Here is a 22,523-nt window from a genome sequence, read left to right as displayed (position 1 = left end):
TGGTAGATGGGCGCGTGGAGGTGTGTCGCGCAGGGTTGGCTCGAGGAAGAAAAATTAGGTTGTCCTCGCAAGGGAATGGGCTCGAGCCGACTCGTTTTCTTTTACAGTACTTGTACCTCCTCTTTTCCTCATTTTTTCTCGTTTTTTTGGGCGATGTAAACCAGGCAGTGAAAAGGGCATCGAAGTAGAAAAAAAATGGTAGGGTTTTAACGTAGTGAAAACGAGTAGGGCGTGCAAAAGAACTTGAAGCAACGTCGTCTCAAAGGCAGCCGCTATCGGCAGCTGCATGTGAGGAGGACAGGGGGGGGGGGGGGGGGGGGGGGGGGCGGTTCCGCACGTCGTGTACGGAGCAGCTGCGCCAGGGCTTCGCCGCTGGCGCTCCGTCAAAGGTTGAGGCTTCAAACATACCTCGGGTTTTTCAGCTTTACTAGTGACGTAATGCTTTCGCACTAGAAAATACTCCCAGACTTGACGGTGACTGCTCAACGCAAACTTACACTTACCGCTATCTTGTCCCTCAGCAAGCGTTCAAAGCTAGGGAAGTTCAGTAAACTTTGGAACAGCAGTGGAGGAGAATTTTGCACGAGGGAAAACAGGGCAGTGATCATGAGTGCGATTATCCCTTTGTGGTACACAGGACACACATGTTCCCAGGATTAAAACCGGCGTAACTGAAGAAATACAGCGTGCATAAGCGTACAGCTTGCTCATGCCGGAGCATTGAATTTAGGTCGGCCAAGTGGCACCGCCGCCCCGTCAGACGGGGTGGTTTTGCAGCCGGTGCGCAAGTTTTCTCCCGATACAGTGAGTGGTACCTCTTTTATTTCTTAAATTTTTCGCTTACTGTCAACTAAAAGATCACAGAAATATAGGTTCGGTAGGCCGTACAGAGACATCAGAAGCAACGGTTGCGTCAGCGGGTATCGTAATTCAGTTGCAGAAAAACTGGCTTGGGACACATGTGTCTCTATGTGCCATAACGGAACTTGCTCCCTGGCTCTACCTCGTCTCAACAAGGGCCACAGGGATCACGTCCGAATCACCAGCTGCAGAGCGCAGGCGGAAACAGGACCCGAACCAGTATAGTCTGCTGCAATCCATAACAGGTTTATCATTTATTCCGATCTCCTCGAGCCGACTCGGAGCCCTAGCCTTTCTGCCACGCGGCTCGTGCAACTTCGTCTTCCTCGCGCAGTCCGCCCTGAAGAGGCGGCGTTGCTACAGCCGAAAAATGACTGTGATGGTCTGATGGTCTCAGGATCGCTGTACATATTCGGTTTGACCTGCGGAGAATCGCTACACTTGCCTCTTGTTCTGTGACACTGGACCTGGTGCAAAAGATTGACCTGGCTGCATCGTAGGAGCGCTGGCCAGTGGAGGTCCCCTGTAGTACTGGTTCCCGTAGATGACTCGTATCAGCCGAGCCCCGGGCAAAAAAAAAAAAAAAAAACTGACTCTGCGCACCACGATGATGCTGATGATGATGAAAACATTTTCATTGAAACTAATATTGATGCTCGATCCCCCTATTCACGATTTCATTGGCCCTAGGAGCCGCTTTTACCATTTCGGTCAGCTCCTGCTGAACTTTCGGGCTTAAGCTGGACAGAATTTCCTCCCACTGCTCAATTGTCAGTTCTTTTATTCTCTTTAATTTCTTTGTTGTATTGGCAGGCCCATGTCATGTGGTATACGTCCGCCTCTATGCCACAGTGTGCGTATCGTGGCTTATAGTCTTCTGGGTGGATTTCGTGGTCTTTTTGGGCTTGAGTATGTTTTTATTCTTCTCAGTGTTATTTCCTCTTCCTTACCTAGTTCTTCATCCGGTGGCGCGTAATCCCTTCTGTCTAGCTTACAGTGTTGTAGAATTTCTGAGTATCTGGCCAGCATGTCTGAGTGCCCAGTGTAGGAGTGTTCGAGCTACGGCGTGTGCGCCTTCGTTCCCCTCTGCGGACTGATGCGCTGGTGCCCATATCAGCTTCGCTTTCTTTCCGAATTCTTTTAGACCCTTCAGGATCCTAATGGCTGCCTGCCCTATCCTCGTTTGCCTGTGCTCCTCTTCTATCTCTTTTCAAATTCTACTTCCTCTTCTCCCCGCCTGCACCCTATCCACACCGTCATTGTGACCATTGCAAGCACTGTGAAAGTTGCAAGCTGCGCGAAGTCGAAGGCTGAAAATCATCCGTTCATACATTGCACAGTTTGTGGAGTGCATTTGTGCTTTACGAGGGGGTACCCAAAAGAAACCGGACTTATTTTTGTTTGAACTTATTTGCTCACATTTTCAGCACAGACCTTTAATATCCTTCAAAGTACTCTCTACTTACAATAATACGTTTGTCGAATCCTTCATTCCATTTTTCAATACATTGTTTAAATTCATCTTTTGTGATGCTTGACAGTCCCTCCGTCGTTTTTTTCTTCACCTCAGCAACATCAGCGAAACGCTTTCCATTCACCTGTCTTTTCATTCTACGAAACAAAGAAAGTAGCACGTGGCAAGGTCGGGTGAGTATGAGGGTTGAGGAACAGAGGTCATGTCATTTTTGGTCCGAATTTGTCGTAGAGACAGGGCTGTGTGAGCAGGGGCATTGCCATGGTGGAAAAACCAGTCACCCGTCTGCCACAAATCAGGCCGCTTCCACCGAACACTCTTGCCCAATCTTTTCAAAACATCCAAGCAGAAAGCCTGGCTAACTATCTGACCCTCCGGAACAAATTCTGAATGGACGAGTCCTCTCACGTCGAAAAAACAAATCAGCATTGCTTCGAGGTTTGGTTTCACCTGACGAGCTTTCTTGAGGCGAGGTGAATTTGAAGTTTTCCATTGGCATGACTGTTGCTTTGTTCAGAATTTAATTCAGGAACACTTGAGTTGTCCCCATAGCATCGTCCTTGAACGTCTTTCTGAATATTTAAAGAGTTTCCGTTCCACCTTTTCCGAGAAAAAATCAGAATTTCACCGGCGCACGCTGTTCACGAACATCAGCCATTGCAAAAACGACGCTCACACAAAACAGTCGTCACTCTAAAACTCTGCCCGAACTAGTCTGACCTCCTTCAGCGATGGCACTCGGCTTACTGACTCTGAAATGTTCGTTCTATGCGCTCCTAGCGGCAAAACGCGGTACCACAGAAGCTGTGCCGATTCAAAAAATTAGTCCGGTTTCTTTTGGGTACCCCCTCGTATAATGGCAAAGAACAGTTTTCTACAATTTCATAGCTCGAAAAAGTAGCAGCTGCGTTAAACAAGGCACTGCGCAACGCAAACATGAGCGTGAACGACACAAGGACAGGCGCAGCTACGGTTGGAGCGAGCTGGCTCTCTTAAAGTACGTAGGAGCATGTGTGTCCCAACCCATAACGTTCTACTGCTTGTACAAATTTACTTATTAGCTTTTTTGCGATTCTCTTGGAGGTCATAATGAACGAAAACCATCGTTGTTTTGATTTTTCCGTCGCTCATTTCCTTTTGTACCTGAAAGGGTTAAGCAAGTTTCGCAGTAAAATGTTATTAGCTACATTATAACTAATCCGCTGCCAAGACATGTGAACTGACAAAACCTGAAATATGTGGTCTTCCTCTCGACACTAAGACAAACTGAACGGACACCGAACGGAACTGCCCTTTTTGAAAATACGTCTTCAGTTCCGAAGTAAGTTTCGCACTTAAGTTGTATTAGCTACATCACAACTAATCCGCTGCCAAGACATGGGAACTGACAAAACCCCAAATATGTGCTCATACTCTCGACGCTAAGAAAGACTGAACTGACGCCGAGCGGAACTGTCCTTTTGAAAATAAGTATTCAGTACCGAAGTAAGTTTCGCAGTTAAGTGGTGTTAGCTACATCACAACTAATCCGCTGCCAAGACATGGGAACTGACAAAACCCCAAATATGTGCTCTTACTCTCGACGCTAAGAAAGACTGGACGGCCGGCGAGCGGAAATGCTCTTTTGAAAACAAGACTTCACTACCGGTGTTGTTCGCAAGCCTTCCTGCTCTCTTTTCTGAGAACAAAACTGTCCAACAAACTAGTATTGTAAGCTGGCCAAAGATCATCCGCTACTTTCTTTTGCTGCTGCCAGGATGTCGCTATTTTTACAGGCGCGTCTCCGGCAGGTCGGGAGACTCCGTATGGGACGGCCATGGCTTCTGTTAAGTAAACCGAGGGTTTTCGGCGACCGAGACTCAAGGAGGGGCGGCAATAAAGAAGACCCGGTCAAAGAGAACCCGACGCTAAGCTATGGGCTGTCTCGCTTCGGCGACGTCGGGTGTATGAGCAGTGTCCGCGCGGATCCGGGCCAGCCCCGCCATATACCGTAACTGATTGCGCGGAGCGCGTTCGGAGGGACACGGCTTTGCTTTCAAGAGCGTAGCGGGCTCCGTCCGGCACCGGTTTTTTCCTTGCGCCGAGACCGGGGGCCCTCCTTGAAAGAGGAGGCATTTGTCCGGCCTTGCAGCGGACGACGCGTCCGGTGGCATGCTGGGAGCGGAAAGGCCCGTAGATTGGGGCCCTCCTTGCTTCTGGAGTCCGCTTTTGGATATGGAAACAAACTACAAAAAACCGCTCAAGCCTCTCGTCTTCCTGTGTCTGAAATAGTCAGAGCGAGAGTTGAACATAAACGCAACACTCCCTTCCCCTTTCCCCTTACACCATTTACCTTGAAGTAGGTGCCTTGTAAAGCTTCCAATGTAAAATGACATCAAAGTCGCCGAACCCCTTAACTGTCATATTCAGGTGTTTATGCTCGCGGTTCAAGCTGGGGATGTCTTTCAGAAATCTTTTAAAAATATTTCAAAAATGTTTCCAGATCTTTCGAAATCTTTTAAAATTTTTATTGTGCATTTTCCGCATATAACAAAAGAAATGCTAGGACGAGAACAAAAAAAGCTGCTACGAGCAGCTTGACGGGGTTCTTTCCCCTTTTTGTTTGGCAGCACGGAGTTTTATATGCATGCTAAATACAGAGTGTTTGCATATTTTAACGTGAATAATGCATTTTATAGAGAACAGCAAAAGAAACTTACGCCCATACATTAACATCCCTTGTATAGGTTTTCCTGTTTAACATCGTAAAGAGCAGAATAAAAGAAAAATATCAGAATTCTGGTCCAACACTGACCTTTTTTCTTTATTTTTAAATATGTACAAGCATACACAATACTGATAACGCAAATATTTCATAGAACACTGTTGTGCTGCAAAAAAAAAGTTTGCACTACAGACATTTTGTATACGAAGGGCGCCGTTCGTCATTAAAAATTATTTCCATTGTTTTTTAGACGTAGCGTCCAGATCTATATGTCATCTTTCAAAGCTACTCAGCAGGTATGGTAAACGGTATTTCAACCTCTTAAAACCGTCACTGGCTGGAGAAAATGGCAAATCCTGTACTTCTCTGTCTTATGTTATATGATAGTTGTAATGAGTTTTTGAGGTTACGCATTCTAAGGAAATACACAATTTGTGTTTTAAGCTGCTTTTATACTTTATTAGCAGATGAAATATGTATGAATGCGTAACAGGTGTGAAGAAGAAGCAGTTGTGGAATTACCATCGCGCAGATCGTGTTGGTCTTGATCGCCCCGCTTTCTCGCCGACCTCGACGCCGTCCACGATGTTCTTCTTCTACATTTGATGGAGGTGCTGCCTGATATCCTTGCCTCACGCTGGAGCTTCGCACCCGAACGCTCCCGGTAACTCGCACGGCTCAAGAGGAACACCCACCGGCCGCCCCGATGACCCCGCCGGTTGTCTGCACTGGCTCCTTACGCCAGCGAGACCCCGCGCTCTTCAGCGGGACTGATGACACAGACTGTGATGACTGGCTTGCTTCGTACGAGCGAGTGAGTTCATACAATCAGTGGGACGACGCCACGAAGCCAACAAACGTCATCTTTTATTTGACCGGCGTTGCCAACTTGTGGTATTGTAACCACGAAGCCGATGTCACGACATGGGACTCATTCAAGACTAGTCTTACAACCGTGTTTGGTCATCCTGCTGTACTCAAGCTCAGCGCCGAACAACGCCTGCACGATCGATCGCAGCGGCTCGGCGAAACTTTTACAAGTTACATTGAAGATGTGGTCCATCTGTGCAGTCGCGTCAACGCACAGATGTCCGAGAAAGACAAGATAAAACACATCCTGAAGGGCATCGAACATGACGCCTTTCAAATGTTAACATCCCGGTATTTGACTAGTGTTGCCCAAGTAGTCAACTTTTGCCAGAGCTACGATGAGTTGCGCAAGCAGCGCCTCATCACCCCACCGCCTCCCGGGCCTGTGGAACCACTTTCTGGTCTCTCCTCTACATCTGGGAGCTCCACGCTGCTGCAGCAGCTCAAAGACTTCATCCGGGAGGAAGTTGCTCGCCAGATATCGTTACTTCCCACGAACTGCGGGCTGTCCCAAAATCTGGCGCCCCTTCCACAGGTCATCGCCGACCGCGTGGCAGAGGCCCTTCCTTCTTTCGCTCCGCCAGCTCCCATGCCTCAGACCGCGCCAGCCGTTCAGCCCCTCGCATACGCCGACGTCCCTGTCGCTTCACCAATGACGCTCGCTCCTGTGGCACCGCTGACGTACGCTGCCGTCGCTGCCCGACCACGGCCAGCTAGTTACCCTTTGATCTACGCTACGCCTCCAGGACCTGTCCAGGAATTTCTTCAGGCGCCACAGCCTCTTCAGGCGCCACAGCCTTTTATTCCACCTCGTCCGCAGCGCCGCAATCCATGGCGAACAAGTGACAACGGTCCCATCTGTTATTCATGTGGGTTTGCTGGCCATGTCGCCCGGTACTGCCAAAGTCGCACTCCCGACAATTTTGTACCGCGCCGAATGTCAGCTTCCTGGCAGCCGCCCCGAAATCAGTACGCAGCCGCCGATCCATCTGCAAGTTCCGTCGCGGATGACCATGCCACCTTTTTCCCTCGCCGCTCAACCTCGCCGCGTCGCCGCTCCCTATCTCCTCTGCGACGGCGTCCCAATATTCCGCAAGAGGAAAACTGAATGCCGCAGTTCCTGAGGCGAGAACTACGCAACGAGCGAACTGTCAAAGGCCTCACGTATCTCCCGCAAATCTGCTTGAAGTTTCTGTTGAGGGCGTTGCAGTATTGGCTCTGGTCGACACCGGCGCCGTCCTCGACATCATTCTCCTACACAGGAAGCAGATTCCAGTGTATATTGAAAACAAGTAATTCTAGCAGCTTGGCGAGCATTAGTTTTTTTGTTTTCTTTTCATATCAATGCGTACCCTCATTGTTTTGACTTATGCAGTTTTGAAACGAAACCTTCGTCTCCACAGCGCCTCAAAAACTGAAACAACCTTTTCAGTAACGTCGGTTCGAAATGAGTCATTATTCACTTTCCCTAATAAGGAACTTAACAGCAGGGAAATTTATCACACGGAAGAAATATATGCGCCCTGTGCTTACTTTGTATTGAAAAGTGGGTCGGCGATCGGCTAAGAATTCCATTTGGTGCCTTCTTACGATTAAGTGCCCGTTATTCTCTTTCTTTGCCTTTTGAACGTTATTTGAAAGAACGGTGCTTTCTTCTGGGAGTCGGTTAATCTTCGAGGAATAAACGTGCTTCTAATTAAGAAGACGGACGTCGTTCTTAATTCAAGAGAACGACGGCCGCAGCGATGATCGATTCTTGACTTCCGAGTCGGAAATTGCAATCCTGGCAAATGCTTAATCACTAGGAATGTTTTGACAGTTACCAAAAGTTTATTTATTTTATGTACATATATAAAAAATTGTCGGTCCTCTGTGATTGCTTGTGGAAGGTTTTCTTACACTTCGTGAACATAGTGGTGCTTTACCAAGTGCGTGAATGTGAACTGTATTTAAGCGACTGTTTCGTGAGCCGATATTTCTTGCAAATTTCATATCTTGTTGCAGCGTAGTGGATACATAACGAACATGTCAAATCACGCTTTTTGAGATCACCTTTCTTTCTTTCACTCTTTTTCTCTCTCTCAGTCTGAAGTCTGGATTTTTTTCTTGTAAGCCGCTTAAGAACGTGGGTGGCGCTGGTGAACACTCACAAGGTTAGGTTATTGGTAAAACATAAATACCCCCGAGAGCAGAAGGTTTGACAGCCGTCGCCGTAGCTCAGCGGTAGAGCACCGGACGGGTAATTCGGAGGTCGTGGGTTCGGATCCCATCGGCCGCATGTGGTTGTTTTTTCTTCTGCTTTTCTAATCAATTAGCTTTAAGAGATAACATATTCAGTAATATAAATTGATCAACACCACAAAATAAATAAATTAATTAAAAATCCCCTGTGCCCCTTGGCTTCTGTGGCTGTTGGCTTCTCTCATATTTATAACGAGCCCCTCATTCCCCTTTCTTCGTCTGCATAGTAGTAACTTGCCTTTTTACGTCAACGCATTGCCCCTCCTGCATATTACTCATTTTTTTCTCCATTTAGGGTCCAACGTTTCCTGCAATGAGTCCATTACTGATAAAGAGAACGTGGCCTATAAAATAATTTTGCTAGGTGTTCGTTTTGTACGTAATCAATGAAACGAAAACGAAGCGTCGATTGCAGATGACGGAAAAGTTCATTCCTTTCATAAGACCGCGTCATGTCGAGCGAAAAATGCTTCCGCGATTAGGTTCTTGGCTTCTCCTTTGAACACGCACGAAAGCGGCAAGACAAACAAGCGCTATCTTCGAGTAGGTAATAACCGCGCGTTGTTTTGCGTTCCTGGAGAAAATATACTACATAAGGTCGTAACAGCAGCGGGTAATGTGGTCAGTTCACTTTTTGCAACGAGATAAGGCGACTACCCCACCACTTTCTTTTTATTTATTTACTTCAAATCAACCTCCATTCGTATTGTAGCCTTTGCTCATTAAAACCTTATTTTTCTTTTTTTTTCGGGCATCTGGCGGGAAGAACCTTTAGGGAATGAAGTGCATAGTTTTGTGCTATTCTTTTTGTGCCAACACGACTGCGTCCCTCGTTCTTGTTTGAGAAGAAAGCAGAGCGCTTGTTTACGACTAGAAACAGCGATTCGCGCCAGTTTCCTTACGAGCGAGATAAATCCCGGGCCGTAAAAATAGCTGGGTTCTGACCCTGCCTTTCTTTATCGATTTACGAAGTAATTTTGAATATGCGGCGTTGGAGCCACCTTTTCTGCAGCGGTCTCTCCAATCGTCTTCAAACTTCTTTAGCCTGGAAGGTCGCATCCTAGCGTGCTTTTTAAGATTAAGCTGCTTCCGTAGGTTGGACTGCAAGAAGAATAAAATGTGAAAAAGAAACAAAACTGCTTTACAAAATAAAGTGAAATTGAAAAGCCGACCAGTCTCTATATTTCTGAAAAGGCAACCAAGCTCTCGCCCTTCGAGCATCTGCCTCATGCCATCGTAAACACGGACTCAATTTTTGTAATGGTATTCTTAAGTCTGACCAAGCCTGCATTGGTTTTCTCTCGAAGGCACAGAAATATCTCTCGGTAGAGTTGTGCCCTGGACGATGCGTGGCGCGGTTTTTCGAAACGGCCGCGGGCTGTCTTAAAACTGCGGCGGTGAAAGGAGAGAGTTGGGTTGTTGGGGTTTCTAAGCTCCCGGGCGGCATGCACTTCGGCAAATACTTGCATCTCGCGGGTTGCTCTTGTAAAGCGTGCTTCGCCGCAAGCGTACTCGTTGAACAAAAAAGCCAACTTTACGTTTGGCTATAAAATGGCATATGTGTTCCTTGTTTACAGCCACTTTTATGATCGAGGAAACCGTTAAGTATTGGAGGAGGTATCGAGTTACGAAAATAGATATTGAGATCACAGGAAACGAAACTTTTTCTTTTGGGTTATAAGACAGCTACAGGAGAGAGAGAGAAAAAACAAACAAAGATATGGATATTCTAGAAGCTTCTCAGCATTGATAACCGCGAATTGCTTTAAGTACACTGACTACAAAACTGCATTCCAGTGCTGCATATATTTTGTGAGAACTGTTGCTTTCGACAGGATTAGTGCTACTGCAGTGACACTGCAACAGTCTCGATGTTTTGGGAGCGATGCTTCATAAAAGATACTCTGTAGCTTAGATTAATGTAAACCAGGGAAGAAAAATTCCACCACCGCAGATTCTCAAAGATGCCACCTAGAATTCATAATTCACTTCATTTACGCACTGAAATTGGCATTTTCGAGTGAAATTTAAACTTTGTACTCAGAAATAAAATATATTAAGTCGTTTTTGGATGTTTGAATGTCTTCCCACAGGGGCATGAATAGCGTCCTTTTCGTTCATTTTTCATAACGAGCAGAAGTCGTGCTTTAAATGTTTCTTTTTTTCACAGTCGAGCTGAAAAAAATCCGTGAGGCACTCGATTACACCCCAGTAATTGCGTTACTTTTAAGCAAATGTTGTTCCTAGTTATTGCTATTTTTTTTAGAGCATTTTTTTTCTATTATAGTCTCCTCTGCTTCTCTCGCAGTAAAGTATTTCTCGTCATAAATTTCGACCCACATCATTTCCCCTCCAGCTGCAGGGAACTCGACAACAGGCAAGTATAGGTGCTTAACTGTCTGGATAAATTTGCACGATTATTTCAATGTAACCAGTTAAAATACACATCTAGCCGTCTCTTTAATTTAACGGCACCTGTAGTGTATTTGAAATTTTATCAAGCTACTTTGAGAGCCCTACATATATTTTTTTTGTAATATAAATGTAGATCTGTAATATAATTGTAAATATAAATGCAAGATCTAACGCGAAAGTCTGCATGTGTCTGAACACAGAGCGTCGACTGCTAAAATTGTGACTGGTAACTTACTTTATCGGTCTTGTATTTGAGCTCGTCGCTGCGTAAACTTTGTTTAGGAATATATGAATGATAATGGGAAAAGTTAATGACTTCGCGAAGCACTTAACAAAATAAGAAGCAGGAAATATGGTACACTTAAAACGGAGTGGAAACCCACCTTACGTCATCGTTTCTCCAATTCTGGAAACGATAAGTGGTGGGGTTCGCTTCGCTGGCTATAGCGAGCTAACGCAGTTCTTCGGCACGTCTGTGTGTTTGCTTCGATCGCTTCAATTCTGCCCACACTCACGTGCGATTCCAATACTGGCTCATTTCCTGGCGAGTCCGGCCTTTGTTGCGCGAGGCCTTTATCTCGATCACTGCTCCCCCCTTCCCGAACCGGGTGTTGGCGCGCTTTTGCCGTGCGCTACACGTCCGGATAGGCCTACTTACGTGTTGCGTGTGTGAGCTGAAGTCATTCACGGACCGCTAGTTTGAGGCTGACTCACAACGTGGAGCAGATAGCGGCATTCGAGTGAGAAGAAAGAAGAGGGGATACAGGAGGTAGGGGTGGGAAAGGAAATAATGGAAACGGTCATTGCGGAGGGGCGCGGCACAGCGGGCGCAGACTCTTTCATTGTGTTGAGAGGCGCACCTCACTTAGCCTTATCTCTTCTGCAGGAGTATTTATTTCAATGGGGAGTCGGTGCAAAAGGTGAGGAAAAATGCAGAGAAAGAGGAGGCATTGGACAGCAAAGAAGAAAGCCTCTTTTATTTCTTTTTGGGGTACTCAGTGTCGCAGATAACCGCGTTCTCTAACCGGGCTTCGGGGTTTAGGGGAAAAGTAAGAGAAACGGAGCTGTTCTTGCGCAAAACATGCGACCGTAATGTGGTAACTTTGAAGATAGGCTGTAAAAGAGTGCTAGATAAAGTGCCACACTGCGAACATTGGTTTAGGCATAAGTAAACAATAAAAAAAGGCTAAAGAAAGCGGTAACCATTAAAAAAAAATTCGAGGAAGATGACCGTAACTCTATTCAACTTGCGTAACTAAACGATGAAGTGATCGCCGTATTTAAACGTCAAATGGTTCTTCGAGAGTGCTCAGACTTTGGTTTTCGTGGCCAGCAAAAATAGCGCGACCATTCCGTTCAAGCTAGGAAGAGAAATATGTGTTCCAGTTGTATGGACTGCGGTATATAACTTCTCTTTGTCTAGTAAAGAAACAAAATGAGAAAGGCGAACAAAAACAGGCTTCGTTATTTTCAGCTTCCCCTCTACAGTTCCTTCATGCGCACTGTCATCATCGCTGAGGGATTTCGTCGAAGCATTAAGGAGCAGTGAGTATCGAACAGTGGACACGAAATAAACAATAAAGAAAAATAAATTCACGTCAGAGATGCTGAGGCTTCAAAAGAGAGCGCCGGGCTCTCTGTTCCTGTTCATTGTCGCCCTCGCTGGAATCTGCGCATTGTGCCCTTTATTTTACTGTTATCGCCATTTCCCCCCCTTTCGTCCCCGAGCGAACTCCGTGTTCACTGCTGGTCGCCGGTGCAGGCCTTTCATTTTGCCGCGGTCTTCAGCCCGTCCGGCCCTGTTTGTAAATCCCCTCGGGGTCTCGGGCGCACGTCGGGGCGCGGGCTTTGATTGGAGAGGGACGGGCCCAATTCTTTCTCCTTTCCCTCTCTGTCCTCACTTCTTTCTCGAGGCTTGTTTCGACAATGAGGGGAGTGCGACGGAGCTCCGATATCATCGCCGCTGAAACTTTTCGACGATGCTAGAGTAACAAGAATAATAATAGTAAAAAAAGAAGATACGCAGACAGGAGGTACTCTGCGTTGGCGTGTAGGGAGGAGTTGGTCGGAAGCAATTGAAACTGGGCTGCTGCTCGGAACGTGCGGGGTCAAAGGAGCCGGCACGGGGCGGCAGGGAAATGAGGATGGAGGAGAACATGAAGGTACATAGAGAAATAAAAAAAAAACCGGTACGGTAGCACGTACCACTGCGCCAGACGCGTTCGATGGCACTCTAGAAACAGTCCACAGTGTGCAAAATAAACTCTGCTCGAGTGCTTCTCACTCCAGAAATGTGGTTAGCTTTGAGTAATGAAAGATGACAGTGGACATGCTTTCATGTCGTGGCAATAGACCAGGCGTGTGCGTTGAACGCATTGCAAAATGATTTCCGAACCTGACTCATTTGTGTGGATGAGCGTTAGTTTACTGCCGTGTTAATCGCGGTACTTTCTCAAGTTTACCACCTTTCGCAAACATTCTAATCAGAAACAAGTGTTCATATACCGATGGGGTCGTATGATGTTTTGGTCAGCAGTTGTCAGAAGAAAGCGAGCAAAATGGAAATTAAGAGAGGGTTCCTTTTTAGGTCAATAAGTGTTTAAGTAAGCATTACCTTCTTATAAAAACAGTGCGTGGAGTCAACATGACAGACCTGATAAAAGCATGTTTAGAAAATCTGAGCTGTAAATAGCTCTGCGCTAAAAAATCAACTCAAGAAGCGTCGATGTTTAATGGTCTTTGTTTTAGTCACACTGACAAGTTGGGTAAGAGACCTGTTTACTTGAAGTTTGGTATTACCTTGCCAGAACTTATCTAAACACTGCTTAGCTATACTTGAAGTATAACAGAAGCTACATGTGAAGGGAGAAAATTCAAATGTTCCTGAATGCTGCAAGCTGCCTACTTCTTCTATTCAAAAAATAAAGAAACCTTCACATCAATAGCACTATTTCGAACGATGCTGACACGTTTATGAGTGGCACCGCTCTTGACGCCAGGCCCTACAGAGACCTGTATGTGTGAGCCGCATGTCGTATTTTTTTTCCTCCGTTCATTTTAGTTACGATCTTCGTTTTTGACTCGCAGACAACTAGCTTTTGTTCATTTCCAACTCTCCGCTTGGTCGCTTCGTACCGAACAGAGCGGTACAACGTGAAACTGAGAAGCCGAGAAAAAGGGAGATGTCCGTTCTGACAGGGAGGGAAGAAAGCGAAAATTTACAGGGATCGAGCGCAGAAGACAGAGAAAGAGAGAGAGCGACAGAAAGAAAGGAAAGCAAAGTCGAGCGCTTTGCCATTGGGATAAATTCTGCGAGCGTGAATCGCCTTCTGCCACCGTCGCTGGCGCTGCAGCCGATCGGACCAGCGGCGGCGGTGCGCAGCGGCAATATATATACGATTTCAAGCACGATTGAGCGTCCTAAATCTCGCGGCAAGCCCGCGCGTTATGGCTTCGAGGCAGAAGGTGGGCAGAGAAGAGGAAAGGTTAGGAGACGGGAGAAAGGAGGAAGGGGAGGGGGTGTCGAAGTCGCGGCGTCACCGCTGGCGGCACTAGCGGCGGCGGCGGCGGCGACAGCGCGTCTGAGCGAGCCGCGCGCCTCCCCACCGTTGAAGCGGAAGCTCACACGGCGACGGGGGCCAGCCCGGCCGGCGTTCCTCGCTCGCGCCAATGGCGTCGTAAAGGTGTCAAAAACGTCGGAGCTGTTAACGCTCTCGCGAACGCTGCACGACGACGACGACGGCACGACGAGGAGGGAGCGATTGCCCAGCTGTTCGTCGTTGTTATTGCTCCTTTGTTTTTTCTGACGAGTGCCTTTTTTTTTTGTATTTGAGTGCGCAGAAGAAGCTTCATCAGCGAAAGCCCGTGATGTTACCAGGAAAGTACGCATGCAGCGAAAATAAACCGGGAGAGAATATAAAACAGCGAAAAGGATGAGAACGGAAGAGTAATAAAAGTGACTTGCTGTCTTTCTTGTTGTGCTCACGGATCTGGAAAAAAAAGTACAGAAGGAAGCCTGAGAGGATGGAGACGGGAGGCTGAGCTGGGGGAGGCTGAGGGACATGGTCGGGGGCGAGATGGTAGTGTCACGCGATTCGGAATCGCGTACCGCGTTACAATTTCTCGAGCCAAACCTAGCGGCTTAATGCATGATGGCTGGGCAATTTTCGGGTTCCCTTTCTTCCTCTCCCTTTTGTTTTCTCTTGGATAACATTATTTATGAATACTTTCTTTCGCATTCATTATTACGGAGAAGGAAGTTTTGACTTATCAAACGCGTATGTCGTAATCTGTGATTTTGCGATATTCAGAACAGCGCAAAATGCATCAGTCAAAGCTGACTGAGGACAATATATAATTTTAACTTTACCTTTTGTCAACGTCAAAGTTCTTTCACTAAAGTAGAAAAAATAATTATTCTGAAATTAAACTCTACCCACCAGATGCAAGAATACTTGCATGCCTACTTGTCGTACATATGAAGGAAGCCAGCAGACACCGAAACCAAGGTCAGGATAGGAGAATGTTTCGATTTTTCAAAAATGTTTTCGTGTTGCTGAACAATGGTAAATTAATAGCGTAATTAATTTAACGCTGGAAAACTACTGATTAGTATGTATAAGGAAAAACAACCACATGCCACCGGTATAATCCGAACCCACGATCTCCGAATTTCGCGTATGGTGCTCTACCACCTGAGCAATGGCGACGGCTGTCCAGTCTTATACTTTCGGGGGTATTTATGTTGTGTGTAATCTAACTTTGAGAGTGTTCACCAGTGCCACCCTCGTCCGTAACGCTGGACGTACGTCGAGGGTCACGTGGAGCACGATCGAAAGGTCAGAGCGGAAGCAGTGGAAGGACCCTCTTATGCTACCTATGGCATCTTTCTACTTTCTACTTTCTAATCAATTATATTTGAGTGTGAATTAATTGCACTATTAATTTTCCTTTAACCAGTACCACGAATAACAAAAAAAAATTCTAAACATTTCCCATATACTACTTGGTTTTGGTAACTGTTGGCTTTCCTCATATGTATATCATAACAAACACTTCTATTCCCTTCCTTTGTATGCTCGACTAGTCGGACTGACAAGAATATTTTAAGGCGTATCTCCGAGATATTAGTAAGTTTTCTTCCTCCTACACTTGACATTAAGGAGACTATCTTTCTGTTCTGTGCATATTGTATTTATACTCGGAAAACTTCAGTGTAATATGAATACAACTGCAGTTCCGCTAAAACAATGCAAAAATAGCAACGGTGAAAGTAATAGGTATGCAGTACCTGTTTTAACAGCAATAACGCTTGGCAGTTGAGCCTATGCACGTGCACTTCGATATGTATTGAATTTAGGTCAGGTAAACGACAGAGTTCAAAACGAAGTACTGGTTGTGTAGCGTTGCGCTTAATTTGAATCTAGAATAATCGTTTCAGTATGGCTGTGATTTCGCTGGCAGGTAAGTATTGCGTGTGAAAGTATTTTTTAGCGCAAATTTATTTCATCTGACAACGCACTCTGGCACCACATCTATGGCGTTTTTTTAACAAAACGCATCCTTAATATTACAGGCGAACTTATCCGCACACAAACTTGCTGTCCGAAGAAATATTTCAGCTTTTGCATTGCATGAGGTCATGTAAAAATATAAGAATCACCGTGTTCTACGTGTTCGTAGAATATTTATGAGAAGTGCTTCAGAACATGATGACAGCGGGTTTCTTGTTGGGTACAAGCTGTGCTAACTGGCAGTCCAGTCCACACAAAAAGTTTGTATTGAGGTTATAGTATAAGTCGAAGTAGGGCATATCAATTCAAAACGAAAAGAAAAAAACCCTGGCAAAATTGAGCCGGGCTAAGTTTTACGAATTCAGTCACAACTGACTAATGTCCGTATCCTTGACATGTACGCTACAGCTAGCTGGCTATTGAGCTAGAGTTGCTCCCATAGGATAAAATTAGCAAGTATAGAAGGCAGGGGCGCGGTGAGCCGTTCGTGCCTTTGGATTAAGGATCGCAGTTGCGCATTTTCAGGCATTGCTCCGCTACCTCACACGCCTTTGTAGACCAGAAGGCTCCATCTACTCGTCGCCTGCTGGCGAAGTGCTGTTTGTTCACTGTCATCACCCTCTTAGGACAGTTACTTGCTTAAGGAGGTTTTCCACTGTTCGTAAGGACACCGAAAGGAAATCACGCATAAGCATAAATAGGAGGAGGAGGAGGATAAACATTTATTTCGTCAGCCTGTGTAGCCGGTGTGGGTGGTCTTGAGTCCGTGCTAGGTAGCCGAGAGCCCTTGGTCCTAGGTGACCTTGAGAACCCGCTCCACGTCCCGTAGTTGGGGGTCTCCGGGCTGGAGCTGAGTAGCACGGCCTCCCGCCGCTCAGAGGTTCGCAGTTGCATTAAGCTGTGATAACAATGTAAGCCAGTTTTATGCGAAGCATACTACTTTAGCTACCACTTCAGCCCTTCACCGTGGTTATGCGCCTCCAAATCACGTGATACATGACGTCACACCACGTGACACGATGACGTCACGACAGTAGAGAAACGGGGGCCCACCTCGCGCCGTCGCTGTGGTTGTGCGCCTCCAAATCACGTGATACATGACGTCACACCACGTGACACGATGACGTCACGACAGTGGAGAAACGGGGGCCCACCTCGCGCCGTCGCTGTGGTTGTGCGCCTCCAAATCACGTGACACGATGACGTCACACCAGGTGACACGATGACGTCACGACAGTGGAGAAACGGGGGCCCACCTCGCGCCGTCGCTGTGGTTGTGCGCCTCCAAATCACGTGACACGATGATGCCACACCACGTGACACGATGACGTCACGACAGTGGAGAAACGGGGGCCCACCTCGCGCCGTCGCTGTGGTTGTGCGCCTCCAAATTACGCGACACGATGATGCTTCGCATTCTCCAGGCTTAACCAAGTTAAGCCTCAGCCATTTTTTAGAAGTAAACTTCCACTTCTGGCCTTGTCTGACGCCTTCGTTATCTGACTCCCGGTAAATGTTTTGACGGCTACCGCACTTACTTCTACAAGACAGATATAAGTACGACCATTTTTGGGTTATTGGTAAATGAACTGCTAGCACTGACGAAAAGGGAAATTCACACGCTAAGTGACTTTTGACCGCATAGGAATACCACATTATATCACCGGAAAAGAAAACCTGAATTATTCAAGGAAAATAATCCTCACAGAAAAAAAAAAAACCATCGAAAAATGCATTCCGAAATAAGCACCAAAAAGGTCCGTGAATTAAAAAAAACAAATTAAACGGAAATGTCAACCTCAAGAGTGAAAAAACCTAAGGGTTGAATTATTCGTTTTTTATTTTTGAAAAATTGATGGAGTTGTTTGGGTCTTTACTTACTCTAATTTCCATTTTTATTGTTTTTCACAACCAGTATTTTTCGTTGATATGTAACTATTCTCGTGCGATCAAAAGTTTTGTATCTATTATATTGGCTCTTGTGCTAGCAAGAGTGGTTTGTACGTCAGTAATTAAACCACTATTAATCTTGTTGCAATATGAAGCATTATCGCTGAAAGAAACAGTAACAGTGCAGAAATTAAGTTATCGCGCCGTAGGGCAAAAACGAAATATTTCTAAAAATTAGATTGCGCAAAAATATCAAATTAAGGAGAAAAGAGATCAAGCGGAAGCAACCGGCGGAGCAACACACACATACACTTGCCTCCCTTAGGCAAATGAAACTGGGCTTTTCCGTCTAGTCTTCTTCACGTCGGAATAACGTTACGTGGTTGCGGTAAATGTAAGTGTGTTTCCTGTTCGAAACAGACTGCTTACTTCTTCATTTACGGAACTAACTGTTAATGAGGCTAACACTTCACAGGAAGAAAGACTTCCGATTGGAAAGAAATAAGAAGTGACCACTGCGGAAATCTGCACGAAACTAAAGGGCCTGGTCTCAGGTAGCAAGCATGATAGCGGTAGAAATGAGAGTGCTGCTGAAATGTCGCGGAATACAAAAAAATGGCGTTGTCATTCTTCTGAAAAAAAAAAAAAACTCCTTAACCAACTAACTGTTCTAATAAGACGATTACAGCCTGTGATCAGAAGGCGCTACGCAAGCAGACAACGCTTTACGGGGTGGTAGAGCCTCTGGGTCTGCGGCCGACGCATACTTGAAGTACAACTTCGCTGCTCAGTCCAATGATCCCGTTGTGCCACCGCACTCCTGGCTTCCACACTCTGTTATCTCTTGAGCCGCCGTGATGGCTCAGTGGTTATGGCACTCGGCTGCTGACCCTGAAAGACGTGGGTTCGATCCCGGCCGCGACGGTCGAATTTCGATGGAGGCGAAATTATAGGGGCCCGTGTGCTGTGCGATGTCAGTGCGTGTTAAAGAACTCCAGGTGGTCGAAATTTCCGGAGCCCTTCACTATGCCTCCCTCATATCCTGAGTCGATTTGGGACGTTAAACCCCCATAACCCATAATTACCTCTTGCCAAATGACTCCGTGAGCAAGTTACTTCTTGTGACCGTCTGCAACTACCGTTCGATAGCCAGCAAGCAATGCCGCACATATCAAGGATACTGACCCTTTTCGGTTAAAACAGAATTAAACAAAAAACAAGTTCGGCGAACGTTTATTGTTTTTTTTGTGTGTTCGCTGTAATCCGAAAACTCCAGCCCACAGGTTAGACTGATTGCCAGACTGGGGCCTCAGACGAACCCTCTCACATTACTTATCACCCTTCCCTCCCCCGCCCCTCCTATTACGTTCCCTTCTCTCAGTGATAATTCCTTCGGACGCGAAGAGGGAAGTGGTTGCCAGTGTCTACTTCGTGCGTGGGTATCACATACGATACATTGATCTAATAAAGGGAGACATGTAGATGAAGTCTGAAACATGAAATTGCTCACTAATACCGCTGTGCTAATACTACGGGGTAGAGTCGAGCTAAGATGCGCCAGTAATACTTTAGGGATTTCAAGTTTTAGAACTTTAATGTGAGACACAAAACATAGCACAACATCCTTTTGTCTTTTCCGCGCAGTGGTTCATCCCGCCCACTCCCAACAGATGACTCGAAGAGACTGCAATGGAGGATTGTGATTAAAAAAAAAAAGGAACAAGAGCTGCAGTAGATTCTGTCACTACTCGAAAAGCTCTAGAAGTGAAAGAATACGTCAGTGAGATACATATAGAAAGCTCAGGCTTAAAATCGCAGTAAATTATTGACATAGAAGGACATCGTATGGAACTCTAAACAAAACAAGCATGGATATAATGGCAAGCGTAAGATTGTGAGGCTGTTTTTATTTTTGTGCGCGTGTCTATGTGCGCGTTTGCAAAAGCAGAAGGGGGGGGGGGGGGGGGGGGGGCTCTTCTAGGAATAAACGTAGGAGCAAAAAATTGATGGTTTCTTTTGAAGGAAGCCGACGCGAACGAGAGGCTCACAGAAGAGAATAACAGCGGGTAAACGGTTCGCAATTCCGGCCAGAATAGAAAGTACGGTACAGGGAGGGCCAAGAAAAAAAAGGAGCTGGGGGGCGGCAGGATCGGAGGCGATGTCCAAAAGAGGGAGTTTTGGCTCGTCGAAAGCTTCCTTCTTCTTCGTTTCCACTCGAGGAGGCAGAGCATGTGCGACGCTTCGGTCCTCGAGAGTTCGCAAACAAAAATAAGCTTCTCGCGGAGAAAAATAAATAAAAACAAATAAGGCCCACGCTAGAAGGGCGGTGGGCTCAGGGACGCTTGCTCGGTCCACAACGTCTTCTCGCTCGACAGCACTTCTTCTCACATCTTCATCGATATATCTTTTTGCAGTTCTTTGCGAGATCTTTCCTTTTGTTCGACGTCTAAACGTGTTCTTGATAGCGTTCATGCAGCAAGTATCTGCTCGAAAACTTGTATACAAAAAAAAAAATGAAGCAAAAAGGAGACCCCTGTCTGACGTCTGCCGCCGTTTGACGTTTGTCGTCAGGGCGACTTCAAATATAAGAATCGTGCCGGAGCCGTTTTCTTTCGTTCGTTCTATCCTCTATTCTTTGTCACGACCGCAGTCGTTGCTTCTGCCTCGCCGGTTAGGTTCATTCATAGTTTCTGTCACGATTCCTTGGTTCGTCCGTCTCTCAATCTCTGAAAACTTTTTTTTCTTTTGTCTTTCTTTCTTTCTTTCTCAGGCTTACGTACAGTTTCGTCTTGTTGGAACAAGACGGGAGCGCATGGACGCCGATGATTTAGAACCGCTTCGCCTCTCGCTACGTTCATGTGTATATATTCTTCCCCGTGGCAGACCATAAATGGCGCGTGTGTGCGTCGAACGTGATAAACTTTTTGAGCATCTGAGTCAATGGAGGTCGAACGGGGGCCTCCCTTGCCTCGAGGCGCCCGTCTGACGCCGTATTCTTCAAGAGGAACACCACCTCATTTTTTTACTCTTTTTATCTGTTTGTAGTCTGTATTGTGGGAATTGAATAGCGATTTTTCTATTTATTCACATCTACAGCTACTGTTTATTTATTTGCTACTGTTCGTTTATTTACAGCTACTGTTTATGTCTTTTTTTTTACTGCCCTTTGCTGAAGAAGGCTACGTGGTAAGACGGTGCAGAGTAAGTGTACAACCTTTTGCCTCTGGACAAAGGTTTGTTTAGCACATCAAGAATGTGTACTCAAAGATGCGAGCAAAAATGACCGAGGACACCTAAAACTACTTACGTGCTTTGAATGCGAAAGTGTTATCTCATGTTGAGCTCTGTTGCGAGGTTCACCTACTCAGTAGCATACGGTCGTAAGGAAACTCGTACACTAGATTCACCTTCATTCGCCAAGAAGCAACGCAATTTTGAGGCCTGTTGGTTGCGTGCTCGTCTCACAAACTGAAGATCCCTGGTTCCATTCCCCGCACCTTCGGAAGAAAATTCAGTTTTCGTTGCTGATGACGTCAACGGGTTTCTGGACGCCACTTTATGTTATGGTGTGCTGCTGACGTAATGTGAAAGCTTGTTGACGTCATTGGGGATTTCGTTTTTTTTTCAGATACCGAGTTGTCGTTTCTTTGCACAAGCATTTTAGCTGGCCAGTAGAGATAAGGAGGCGTTGTATGGGCTGTCTGGGTACCAGTCAATGTTCATGAACATTGACACAAGTTTAATCTCGTAGTCTTTCTTGCATAAGTATTTCTCAATGTTTGTCAAAGTTTTATTTCCCAAATATTTCTCAATATTTCTCAAACATCAAACATCCGCCGCTAAGTCTCCTAATAGTTCAAAAGAGAACTGAGAAATTAAGTGGTCCTTTCGGGCCAAAGGTACGAAGTGTCTGCGGGACTGGCTGTAGCAGAGGGTTCCTGGTGAATTTTTAGCATCTTTGATTTTTTTCACTGCCTGCCCCGCTGCGGTTGCTCAGTGGTTAGGGCGCTCGGCTGCAGGCCCGAAAGACGCGGGTTCGATCCCGGCCGCGGTGGCTGGAATTTCGATGGAGGCGAAATTCTAGGGGCCCGTGTACTGTGCGATGTCAGTGCACGTTAACGAACCCCACGTCGTCGAAATGTCCGGAGCCCTTCACTATGGCCTCCCTCATATCCTGAGTCGCTTTGGGACGTTAAACCCCAAGAAACCAAACCAAGAAACCAATCTTTCACTTCCTGTCAAATATCGGTACATACGCATTTCGCGCATAAAAACACACTGCAGTGGGCGCACTTTGTAATATTTCATTTACATTTCATTTCAATTGGTTAGTGGAGAGGGAAACAAGAGATGTGTAGACAGACAACCAGTCACAGACACGGCCGGTTTCAGTGCAGCAGCGTCACAAGCCAACCTACTGCCGCCACATCTAATCCGGCCGAGTCACGCAGAATCGCGCAAAATTCACAACACAGTTTCTTTGCTGAGACAAGATTATCGCCGAGATTAGCCTTGTCGGGCGGGCCAAATGTCGGGCGGGCTCCACCATTCGCCG

Source organism: Amblyomma mixtum, chromosome 2 (assembly GCF_055824585.1).
Source record: "Amblyomma mixtum isolate Tamu chromosome 2, ASM5582458v1, whole genome shotgun sequence".
Lineage (NCBI taxonomy): Eukaryota > Metazoa > Arthropoda > Arachnida > Ixodida > Ixodidae > Amblyomma > Amblyomma mixtum.
This window is presented reverse-complemented; position numbering follows the sequence as displayed.